Source organism: Phoca vitulina, unplaced genomic scaffold (assembly GCF_004348235.1).
Source record: "Phoca vitulina isolate PV1807 unplaced genomic scaffold, GSC_HSeal_1.0 scaffold22, whole genome shotgun sequence".
In the NCBI taxonomy this organism is placed as follows: Eukaryota; Metazoa; Chordata; class Mammalia; order Carnivora; family Phocidae; genus Phoca; species Phoca vitulina.
In genome coordinates, this window is record NW_022589725.1 from 14,228,262 (window position 1) to 14,240,648 (window position 12,387).

The window sequence follows — 12,387 nt, forward strand, 5'->3', positions numbered from 1 at the left end:
AAAGCGCCTGAAGCAGGGAGACTCTTAACCAACTGAGCCACCCAGGCTTACTTATGTTATAGCTGGAAGTTTGTACCTCTTAATCCCCTTCACCTATTTTGCTCATCCCCCCATCCCACCTCCTCTGGCAACCATTGGTTTGTTCTCTATATTTATGAGTTTGTTTCTGTCTTGTTTATTTGTTTGTTTTGTTGTTTAGATTCTACATATAAGTGCCATCATATGATATTTGTTATTGTTTGACTTACTTCACTTAGCAAAGTACCCTCTAGGTCCATGTCTTTCATTTTCTTAATGATATCTTTTGAAGTGTAAAAGTTTTAAATTTTGATGAAATCAATTTTATCAATTTTTTAAATATAGATTGTGCTATTGGTGTTGTATCTAAGACATCTTTGCCTAACTCAGTGTCACAAAGATTTTCTCATAACTATTCTTCTAGAAGTTTTATAGTTTTTGCTTGTCTATTCAAGTCTAAGATAGATTTTGAGTTAATTTTTGTGTATGGTGTGAGGTTCCTTTTGCATGCGGCTACCCAAATGTCCAAGAACCATTTGTTGAAAAGACTATCCATTTCTTATTGAATTGCCTTGGCAACTTGTTGAAAATCAATTTACTATAAACATATGGATTTATTTCTGGACTTTTAATTTCCATTGATCTTTTTGCATATCCTTACCACACCGTCTTGATTACTGTAGCTTTATAATAAGCTTAGAAATGAAATAAGCTTAAAATTTGTTATTTTTAAAAGTTGTTCTGGATGTTCTGGGTTCTTTGTGTTTCCAAATCATTTTAGGGTTGACTTGTCAGTTTCTACAAAAAAGCCTGCTGGGATTTTGATAAGGATTGCCTTGAATCTGTAGATCAGTTTGGGAAGAATTGCCATCCTATCAATATTGAGTCTTTCAATCCATGAAAATGGAATGTCTCTCCAGTTACTTAGAATGTTTTGTAATTTTCAGTATACAAGTTTTTTAAAAAAATTTATTCCTGGGGAGCCTAAATGGCTCAGTCGGTTAAGCAGCCAACTCTGGATTTCTGCTCAGGTCTGATCTCAGGGTGGTGAGATCAAGCCCTGCATCAGGCTCTGTGCTCAGCAGGGAGTCGGAGCCTGCTTGAAATTCTCTCCCTCTCCTTCTCCCCCTCCCCCTGCTTGTGTGCATACTCTGTCTCTAGAATAAATATATGTTAAAAAAAATTTATTCCTAAATATCTTATTCTTTTTGAAGGTATTATAAATGGAGCTATTTTTTAAATTTAATTTTGGGGTTGTTTGTTGCTAGTATGTGGAAATACAATTAATTTTTATATGTTGATCTTGTAGTTTCCGACCTTACTCACTTTATTAGTTCTAGTAGTTGTTTTGGGGTTCCTTAGGATTTTCTAAATACAAGATATGTGATCTACAATAAAAACTCCTTTACTTCTTTTCAGTATGGATGCCTTTAATTATTTGCTTCAGTGAACATTATTTGCATTTATATAGCACAATGTTGAATATAAATGGCAAGAGTGGACATCTTTGCCTTGTCAGTCATCTTAGGAGGAAGCATTTGTCTTTCACCATTAAGTATGGTGTTGGCTCTGGGTTTTTCGTAGCTGCTCTTTATCTGATTGAGGAAGTTCCTTTCTATTCTTAATTTGTTGGGAGATTTTATCATGAATATCTGTTGGATTTTGTCAAGTGCTTTTTCTTTGTGAAGATTGTGTGGTTTTGTCCTTTATATGGTGTATTACATTGATTTTCAGATATTGAGCCAACCTTGCATTTCTGGGGTAAATCCCACTTGGTCATGATGTATAAACCTTTTCATATATTGCTGGGTATGATTTGCTAATATTTTATTAAGGATTTTTTCCATCTGTGTTCATGAGGACTGTTTGTAAGTTTCCTTTTCTTGTGATGTCTTTGGCTTTGGTACAGGTTTAAAATTTTTAGGGGCGCCTGGGTGGCTCAGTTAGTTAAGCGACTGCCTTCGGCTCAGGTCATGATCCTGGAGTCCCAGGATCGAGTTCCACATCGGGCTCCCTGCTTCTGCTTCTGATCCTCTCTCCTCTCGTGTTCTCTCTCTCATTCTCAGATGAATAAATAAAATCTTTTAAAAAATAAATAAATAAAAATAAAAAAATAAAATTTTTTTTAGATAAATGAGATTATACTATACACACACTGCTGTGCATCTTATTTATTTTATACTTTATAACTTATGTTGGCAGTCCTTCGAAAATAGTTCTACCTTCCATTTAAGTATAGAGGGCTAAATTGCCCTACCCAAACACTGTGCCAGTTTACCTATAGCTAGTATATTCAGATTTTTTAAAGCTTTGTGACTCTAATAGGTAAAAAATCAGAAGCCATTATTTTGATTTGCATTTTTTTTTAAAAGATTTTATTTATTTGACAGAGAGAGACACAGCAAGAGAGGGAACACAAGCAGGGGGAGTGGGAGAGGGAGAAGCAGGCTTCCCGCCAAGCAGGGAGCCCGACGTGGGGCTCGATCCCAGCACCCTGGGATCATGACCTGAGCCGAAGGCAGACACTTAACGACTGAGCCACCCAGGCGCCCCTTGATTTGCATTTTTTAAATTATGAATGATGTTGACCATCTTTTTGTGTTTGGCCTTTTGAACTTTTTTTTTTAACTGCCCATTCATATTCTTTTGGGTTATTTGTCCTTGATTGGTTTATAAGAGCTCTTGGTATACTGAAAGAATAGTCCTTTGTCAGGTGTGTGGTAAATATTTATACCCAAATTGTGTTTTTCTTTGTCTATGATGTATATATTTTTAAATTTTTCTTCCTTCTTCCTATGTATCCTTTTTTCTTTATAGTTTCTGGGTTTTGTTTCATTCTTAGGAAACTTGCCATGTCAAGATTGTTTAGAAGTATATCTGTATTGGGGCGCCTGAGTGGCTCAGTCAGTTAAGCATCTGACTCTTGATTTTGGCTCAGGTCCAATCTCAGTTGTGAAATTGAGCCCTGCATCGGGCTCTGCACTGGGTGTGGGGCCTGCTTGAGATTCTCTCTCTCTCTCTCTCTCCCCACCTGCTTTTCTAAAAAATAAATAAAATAAAATATTTAAAAGTATATCTGTATTTTCTCCTCACACTTCTATTTCAGTTTGTGTGTTTAAGTCTTTTCTGTCTTCTCCGGTACCAGTTTGGATAGCTCTATATTGTGCTCGCTTCGGCAGCACATATACTAAAATTGGATAGCTCTATATTTTAATATTTAGTAGAACATAATCATCATTCAGTCAATGTTAGCTGCCATTGTTATCAGGATCATCGTTACATGCTCATCATCTTTTAATGCAGCTCACCTGCCTGAAGAGAGCATACCTGTTCCTCTGCCTCTGACCTTGGGCAAGTTATTTAATCTCTGGGTCTCGGGTTAACTAGCAGTCAACTGTGGGAATGGTGCAAGTCAGCGTTTGTAACTTGGCACAAAGTAGGGACTTGTAAATGCAAAGGACTGTTCTCCTGAAGCTGTTTCAAAAAATAGAAACAGAAGGAAAGCTTCCAGACTCACTCTATGAAGCCAGCATTACCTTGATCCCCAAACCAGGCAAAGACCCCATCAAAAGGGAGAATTTCAGACCAATATCCCTGATGAATATGGATTCCAAAATTCTCAACAAAATCCTGGCTAATAGGATCCAACAGTACATTAAAAGGATCATCCACCACGACCAAGTGGGATTTATCCCTGGGATGCAAGGGTGGTTCAACATTTGCAAATCAATCAATGTGATAGAACACACTAATTAAGAGGAGAGAGAAGAACCATATGGTCTTCTCGATGCAGGAAAAACATTTGACCAAATACAGCATCCTTTCCTGATTAAAACTCTTCAGAGTATAGGGATAAAGGGAACATTCCTCAATTTCATAAAATCCATCTATGAAAAACCCACAGTGAGTATCATCTTCAATGGGGGAAAAGCTGAGAGCCTTTCCCTTAAGATCAGGAACACGACAAGGATGCCCACTCTCGCCCCTGTTGTTCAACATAGTACTAGAAGTCCTAGCAACAGCAATCAGACAACAAAAAGAAATAAAAGGTATTCAAACTGGCAAAGAAGAAGTCAAACTCTCTCTCTTTGCAGATGACATGATACTTTATGTGGAAAACCCAAAAGACTCCACCCCCAAATTACTAGAACTCATACAGCAATTCAGTAATGTGGCAGGATACAAAATCAATGCACAGAAATCAGTTGCTTTCTTATACACTAACAATGTAACTGTAGAAAGAGAAATTAGAGAATTGATTTCATTTACAGTAGCACCAAAAACCATAAGATACCTTGGAATAAACCTAACCAAAGAGGCAAAGAATCTATACTCTAAGAACTACAGAACACTCATGAAAGAAATTGAAGAAGACACAAAAAGATGGAAAAACATTCCATGCTCATGGATCGGAAGAATAAACATTGTTAAAATGTCTATGCTGCCCAGAGCAATCTATACCTTCAGTGCCATCCCAATCAAAATTCCAATGACATTTTTCAAAGTGCTGGAACAAACAATCCTAAAATTTGTATGGAATCAGAAAAGACCTCGAATCGCCAAGGAAATGTTGAAAAAGCAAAACAAAGCTGGGGCATCACGTTGCTGGATTTCAAGCTATATTACAAAGCAATGATCACCAAGACAGCATGGTACTGGCACAAAAACAGACATATAGACCAATGGAACAGAATAGAGAGCCAGATATGGACCCTCAACTCTATGGTCAAATAATCTTCGACAAAGGAAAAAATATGCAATGGAAGAAAGACAGTCTCTTCAATAAATGGTGCTGGGAAAATTGGGCAGCTATATACAGAAGAATGAAACTCGACCATTCTCTAACACCATACACAAAGGTAGACTGAAAATGGATGAAAGACCTCAATGTGAGACAGGAATCTATCAAAATCCTAGAGGAGAACATAGGCAGTAACCTCTTCGACATCGGCCACAGCAACTTCTTTCAAGATACATCTCCAAAGGCAAGTGAAACAAAAGCGAAAATGAACTTTTGGGACTTCATCAAGATAAAAAGCTCTGCACAGCAAAGGAAACAGTCAACAAAACAAAGAGGCAACCCACAGAATGGGGGAAGATATTTGCAAATGACACTACAGACAAAGCACTGATTTCCAAGATCTATAAAGAACTTCTCAAACTCAACACCCCAAAAAACAAATAATCCAGTCAAAAAATGAGCAGAAGATACAAACAGACACTTCTCAAAAGTGTCTAATGGCTAACAGACACATGAAAAAAATGTTCATCATCATTAGCCATCAGGGAAATTCAAATCAAAACCACACTGAGATACCACCTTACACCAGTTAGAATAGCAAAAATTGACAAGGCAAGAAACTTTGTTGTTTCAAACATTTGTTTGTTGGAGAGGTTGTGGAGAAAGGGGAACCCTCTTACACTGTTGGTGAGAATGCAAGTTGGTACAGCTACTTTGGAAAACAGTGTGGAGGTTCCTCAAAAAATTAAAAATAGAACTACCCTATGACCCAGCAATTGCACTACTGGGTATTTACTCCAAAAATACAGATGTAGTGAAAAGAAGGGCCATATGCACCCCAATGTTCATAGCAGCAATGTCTGCAGTAGCCAAACTGTGGAAAGAGCCGAGATGCCCTTCAGCAGACGAATGGATAAAGAAGATGTGGTCCATGTATACAATGGAATATTACTCAGCCATCAGATAGGATGAATACTCAACTTTTGCATCAGCATGGCTGGGACTGGAGGAGATTATGCTAAGTGAAGTAAGTCAGGCAGAGAAAGTCAATTATATGGTTTCACCCATTTGTGGAACATAAGGAATAGCATGGAGGACATTAGGAGAAGGGGGGGAATCGGGGGAGACGAACCATGAGAGACTATGGACTCTGAGAAACAGGGTTTTAGAGGGGAGGGGGTGGGGGGATGGGTTAGCCTGGTGATGGGTATTAAAGAGGGCACGTTATTGCATGGAACACTGGGTGTTACACGCAAACAATGAATCATGGAACACTACATCAAAAACTAATGATGTAATGTATGGTGATTAACATAACATAATAAAATTTAATTTAATTTAAAAAAAAAAGGAAAGGACTGTGTGCCACAGTGACTTGTACTTACTTGGCCGGTGCTCAGTGACTCTATGACTACTTGTTGCTTTTTGTTGTTTTCCGCTAGGGTGAGTATTACCCTCATTGTTGTGTCTTTTTGTTTGTTTTTGGTTTTTGTGTGTATACTCGTGCTATTGGTTTGAGACTTTGGAACAGAAGCCTGTTGGAATCTTTCAGGATTTGCTTTTAATCTCTTTGCAACCTAAGCTGTCAGGGAGCACTTCAGCTGTCCGGGGCAGCATCTCTCTGCTAAGATTGGAGAATTCTGTTTCACAAGAAGGTAGAGCTGGAGTAACTTCTTAGATTTAATTGGCTTGATGACTATAGGAGATTGTAATCCTCTGCCCTGGCTTCAAATCACGTATTAGATAAGGCAAAAAGGTCTGGTGTCTGGCTTTGTGGGAGGGAAAAATTTTTGATTAGCTAGAAATAATGATATCAACTGTGGGCTTTTCATATAAGGTCTTTATTGTGTTGAGGTAAGTTCCTTTTATACCTTTTATGTTGAGAATTTAAATCATGAATGGATGTTGAACTTTGTCATATTCTTTTACTGTGTCTATAGAGATGATCACGTGGTTTTTTCTTTCATTTTATTAATGTGGTGTATCACACTGATTGATTTGCATATGTTGAACCATCCTTGCATCCCAGGGATAAATCCCACTTGATTTTGGTGTATGCTTCTTTTAATGTGCTGTTAAATTCAGCTTGCTAGCATTTTACTGAGAATTTTTGCATCTATGTTCATCAAGGATATTGGCCTATAGTTTTCTCATGGTATCTTTGTCTGGTTTTGGTATCAAGGTGATGGTCACCTCATAAAAAGAGTTTGGAAGTATTACCTCTTCTATTTTTGGAAGAGTTTAAGAAGAATTAATGTTAATTCTTTATTGAACATTTGGGAGAGTTCACCTGTGAAGGGAGGTCTTAGATTACTGATTCAATCCCCCTTCTTTATTGGTCTGTTTCGGTTTTCTGTTTCTTCTTGATTCCATTTTGGGAGGTTATATGTGTTTCTAGGAATTTACCCATTTCTTCTAAGTTACCCAATTTGTTGATGTATAATTGTTTATAATCCTTTTTAATTCTGAGGCACCTGTTATAATGTCTCCTCTTTCATTTCTGATTTTATTTGAGCCTTCTTCCCTCTTTTTTTTTCTCGGTGCTGTTAAATTTCGTTTCGTTTCATTTGTTGATTTTTATCTTTTCAAAAAAACCAACTTACCTCTGTTGTAGGGGTTTTTTCTAGTTTTAAAATTCTCCTTTTAAAAAATAAATAAATAAATAAATAAAATTCTTCTTTTTATTTATTTCTGCCTCTTCTTTATTATTTCCTTTCTTCTGCAAACTTTGGGCTTCACTTGTTATTTTTCTGGATTCTTGAGGTGTTCAGTTAGGTTTTTGGGGATTTTTTTTTTAATGTAGTTGTTTACTCCTAGTACTGCTTTTGTGGCATTCTGTAAGTTTTGGTATGTTGTATTTTTCTTTTGTCTGAGGTACTTTTAAATTCTTGTTTGATTTCCTCTTTGACCCAATGGTTGTTCAAGAATGTGTTGTTTACTTTTCACATATTTGGCTATTTGCCATTTTTTGTTAATTGATTTCTAGCTTTATTCCATTGCAATCAGAAAAGATACATGGAATGATTTTGGTCTTCTTAAATTTGTTAAGACTTATTTTGTGAACCTACCATGTCATCTGTCCTGGAGAATGTTCTGTGTGCACCTGAGAAGAATGTGTATTCTGCTATCAGGTGGAAGGTTCCATATATGTTTGTTGTCCATTTGGTCTGTAGTTTTTTTGAGTCAGCTGTTTGTTGATCTTCTGTCTGGAGGTTCGAGCCATTATTTTAAGTGGGATATTGAAGTCCCCTACTATCACTGTGTTGCTGTCAATTTCTCCCTTCAGATCTGTCAATATTGGCTTTATACATTTAGGTGCTCTGATGTTGGGTATGTATATATTTATAACTCATATCTTCCTGTTGAATTGACCGTTTTGTCATTATATAATGACCATCTCTGTTTCTAGACACAGGTTTTTTTTTAGATTTCATTTATTTATTTGTCAGAGAGAGAGAGAGCACGTGCCAAGCAGGAGTGGGCAGCAAGCAGAGGGAGAGGGAGGCTTCCTGCTGAGCAATGCGAGACTTGATCCCAGGACCCTGGGATCATGACCTGAGCCGAAGGCAGATGCCCAAATGGACTGAGCCACCCAGACATCCCCTAGACACAGTTTTTAACTGAAAGTCTGTTTTGTCTGATATAAGTTTAGCCACCCCTGCTTTCTTTTGGTTACCACTTGGAATATCTTCTTTGGTTACCACGTGGAATATCTTCTTCTATACCTTCATCTTCAGCTCATGTGTGTCTTTAGATCTAAAGTGAGTTTCTTGTAGACAACATATCGCTGGATCTTATTTTTGTATCCATTCAGCCACTGTATGAGTTTGGATTGGGAATTTAATCCACTTACCCTCCAGGTTATTCTAATATGCATCAGGGTTGAGAACCACTATCTTAGATGTACAAATAGGGTATAGGGGTAATAGATGTTCTCAGGGAGTCTCAGACTAGGTCCTTGGAGATAGAAAGGTGGGAGGTATCAAGAACTCCTTAAATTTGAGGCTTAAAAAAAAATATCATTCTCAAGGGGATACAGCAAAGATTAAGAACCAAAGTATTCAGGGGCACCTGGCTGGCTTAGTCAGTGTAACATGTGACTCTTGATCTCAGGGTCATGAAGTCCAGCCCCATATTAGGTGTGGTGCTTACGAAACAAACAAACCATAGCAGTCAATCTTATGTGAGTGGATGGTTTTATATTTTTATAAATCAGAGGTTGGTTAGTGCTTATTATTAATTTGTTTGAGTACTCCCATAACAAAGCTAGACAAGCAATTAGTGGAGGTGGAGAGATGGCAGAAACTTAGATGACCATCATTTAACATGAAATGTACTATAGCAGTGCTTTAGACAAGTGCATATTTAAATATGTGTCAACTAACTTAAGCACTAATCCTTGAACATGTATAGTTGTGAAAGTTCAGTTGGGTATTGGGTAGTTTCCATCTCTTCCTCTAGTGACATCATAGAGATATTTACAAGGTGCCTTGGAAAGAAAGGAAAAGAATAATTCCCCTTGTGGAGATCTGAGGGGTTTCTTGAAGAAAGAAACATTTCCACTGGGCCTCAAGGGTAGGTGGAACTTGAATAAGGTGAGGGCAGGTGTCAAAAACAGCTTGAGCAGAGGCTTGAAGGCAGCCTCACCTGACCAAGGCTGCTCCCCAAGGCCCAGGACAATCTTGGGATCTTCTTGAAGGCTTAGAAGGAAAAGGTGGAAGGTGCTGATAGAAAGGTATCTTGGGGCCAGCAGGTGGGGGGCCTTCCATACTGAGCTAGAATTACTGTAACCTAGGTGTTTAGAGTGGTGATTTTTTTTTCCTGATTTATTCTATTATTTTTCTTAAGTGATATAAATGCTTTATAATCCCCTAAGAAAAAATAGAATATAGAGATATACAGAAAGGAAGAAAGTCCATCACTCAGATAACCCATTTTGCCTGCTAAACATTTTCTCAAAGATAACTTTTTTTAAAGGGGGGGAGGAGATCCTGCTACGCAGTGTTCTAGCCCCTGCTTTTTCTACTTAAATCTAAAGCTTAAACATTCCTACTCAAGAAAGATTTCCTTTTTAGGGGTGCCTGGGTGGCTCAGTTGGTTAAGCGTCTGCCTTCGGCTCAGGTCATGATCCCGGGGTCCTGGGATCGAGCCCCACATCTGGCTCCCTGCTCAGTGGGGAGCCTGCTTCTCCTTCTCCCCACACCCTGCTTGTGCTTTCTCTCACGCACTCTCTCGCTCTCGAATAAATAAAATCTTTAAAATATAGATATATTTCCTTTTTAATGAGTACTTAAATGGGTAAGTGAATACACCATAATTTAACCCATTCCACCAATATTGGATATTTTACTATTAAAAGTAGTGAATGATTCCACTATTTTGTTTATTAATTTTTATTTTACTATTATTATTTTATTTTTAGAGGACGAGAAAGTGCGCATGCACATGTGTGAAGGGGGAGGGAGGGGCAGAGGGAGAGGAAGAGAGAGAGAGAATCTCAAGCAGACGGCACTGATAGCAGAGCCCGACGCAGGGCTTGGTCTCACAACCCTGGGGTACTGCCCTGAGCTAAAACCAAGAGTCCGTCGCTTAACTGACTGAGCCATCCAGGTGCCCCTGATTTCACTATTTTAGATAATGCTGTGGTGAACATCCTTTTATGTACATTTTGGGATATTTGCCATATTTTTCTTAACATGTCTGAAAGTAGAATTGCAGGGTCAGAGTATACACTTGGCGGGGGGGTGGTTGATAGAGTGCCAGACTGCTCCCCCAGGAGTGTTCTAATTATCCCTCTAGCCATATGAGAATATCAAAATCGTGACATTTTAATATCTAAAACTGAGTGTCATTGTGATGCTGTCATTAATTCTAAACTGAACTTCTGAATTGCTTTTGGTTGCCAACTTATATTATTCAAAGATTGTAGCACATTAGGAAATATCCTTTGCCATTTTTTGTCTGTTGATCCTTCCTCTAAGATCAATTGATCTGTGGTTTGTTGATTGTATCTTTGTACGAGGATTATCTGTCTGCATCATTTTTCAAAAATTCAGAGTTGCGTTGTGTAGTTTTTAAAAAACAAAATAAAACAAACATTATGTGGCAGTTTATGCCAGTACTATAGCATTTGTTTTCCTTGTAGTTTAGTTAACTGGAATTTATGTACAAAGAGGACAGGGCTTATTTCTCTCACTGGAAGCGCTCATATTTCTAAAGACTGAGGCCTAGCATGGGGTTCCAGGGAGGGAGGGCCAGAATCTCTGCCAACAGGTCAATTGGAGGAAATTATCTGATCGAGAGGAAATCAGATGCAGCAGTCAGCCCACAGTCAGAAGGCTTTCCATCACAGAAAGAATAAATTCTGTTTGTTGTTGTTGTATTCAAGGCATACCCATACTACTACTAAGCCCTTCCCTTTGTGAATGAGTAAAATGTCTCTAGAGGGATTTTCAAGGAACTGGTGATAGCAGTTGTCTATGGGGAACCCAAGTGGGAGGAAGATTTATTTTTCACGGTATACCCATTTGTACTGTGTTTGAATTATTTACTGTGTATGTGCTACTTTTTCAAATTGTTTTTAAACTAATTATTTTTTTAAAAGCCTTGCCTGCTCGTAGTTATATAAGATGTTAACATTAGAGGAAACTGAGTGAAGTGTATATGGGAATTCTCACAGTACCTTTGCAACTCTTCTGTAAATACAAATTTATTTTAAAATTAAAGTTTTTTGGGGGGCACCTGGGTGGCTCAGTTGGTTAAGCACCTGCCTTTGGCTCAGGTCATGATCCCAGGGTCCTGGGATCGAGCCCACATCGGGCTCCCTGCTCAGCTGGGAGCCTGCTTCTCCCTCTGCCCCTCCCCCCACTCATGCGTGTTCTCTCTTTCAAAAATAAATAAAATCTTGAAAAAAAAAAAAAAAGACTTTGACCAAGCTATGTATCTACAAAAAGTGCACCAAGCTCAGACCCTTAGATTAGTGGTAAAAATGCAGATGAGTCTCCATTTTTAGCAAGCCCCTTAGTGATTCTGATTCCGTATAAAGCTGAGTTCCAGAAAGAATCATCTGAGTGTGAGTGAGTGAGTGAGAGAGAGAGAGAGAGAGAGAGAGAATGTGTGTGTGTGTGTGTGTGTGTGTGTGTGTGTGGTGGTAACTTGAAGGATGGAGGGGCTGTGAAGGCAGGGTGGTCGGAAGGCTGTGGCCAGTGTCCGGCAGACAGGAACGAGGGTCTGCATAGCTGTAGCCGGTACAGGGGATGGAGAGAGAGGGCAGAGGCGGGAGCACCAGTGAGTCCTGGATCCAGGTGTCTGGGTAAGAGTTCCTTGTTCACACCAGGTGGGGAGAGAGAATCAGGAAGCTCATCTAGTTCCTTGAGGGGGTGAAGCATGTTGTTAATGAAGGGAAAGACATTTTGATGGAGTGCATTTCTTGAGGCCAGTAATTGGTCTTTCTTGCCTTTAATTCCCAGGTGACCATCCTGCATGCAGGTCATTTACTGAGCGCCTGCTGGGTGCCAAGCCCTGGAGACGCGCAGTCCCTGCTCCCACAGCGGTCACATTCGAGTGGAGGGCGACAGACTGCACAAATAAACAAATGCATATTGTACATGATAAGATAATGTACATGC

General features: G+C 38.8%; 1 protein-coding gene across 1 annotated transcript in view; it reads left to right on the forward strand.

Moving 5' to 3' along the window:
* Positions 1-12,387, forward strand: part of TM9SF4 (transmembrane 9 superfamily member 4) — a 53,414-nt gene that overhangs the window by 10,657 nt on the left and 30,370 nt on the right. The window lies entirely within an intron of this gene.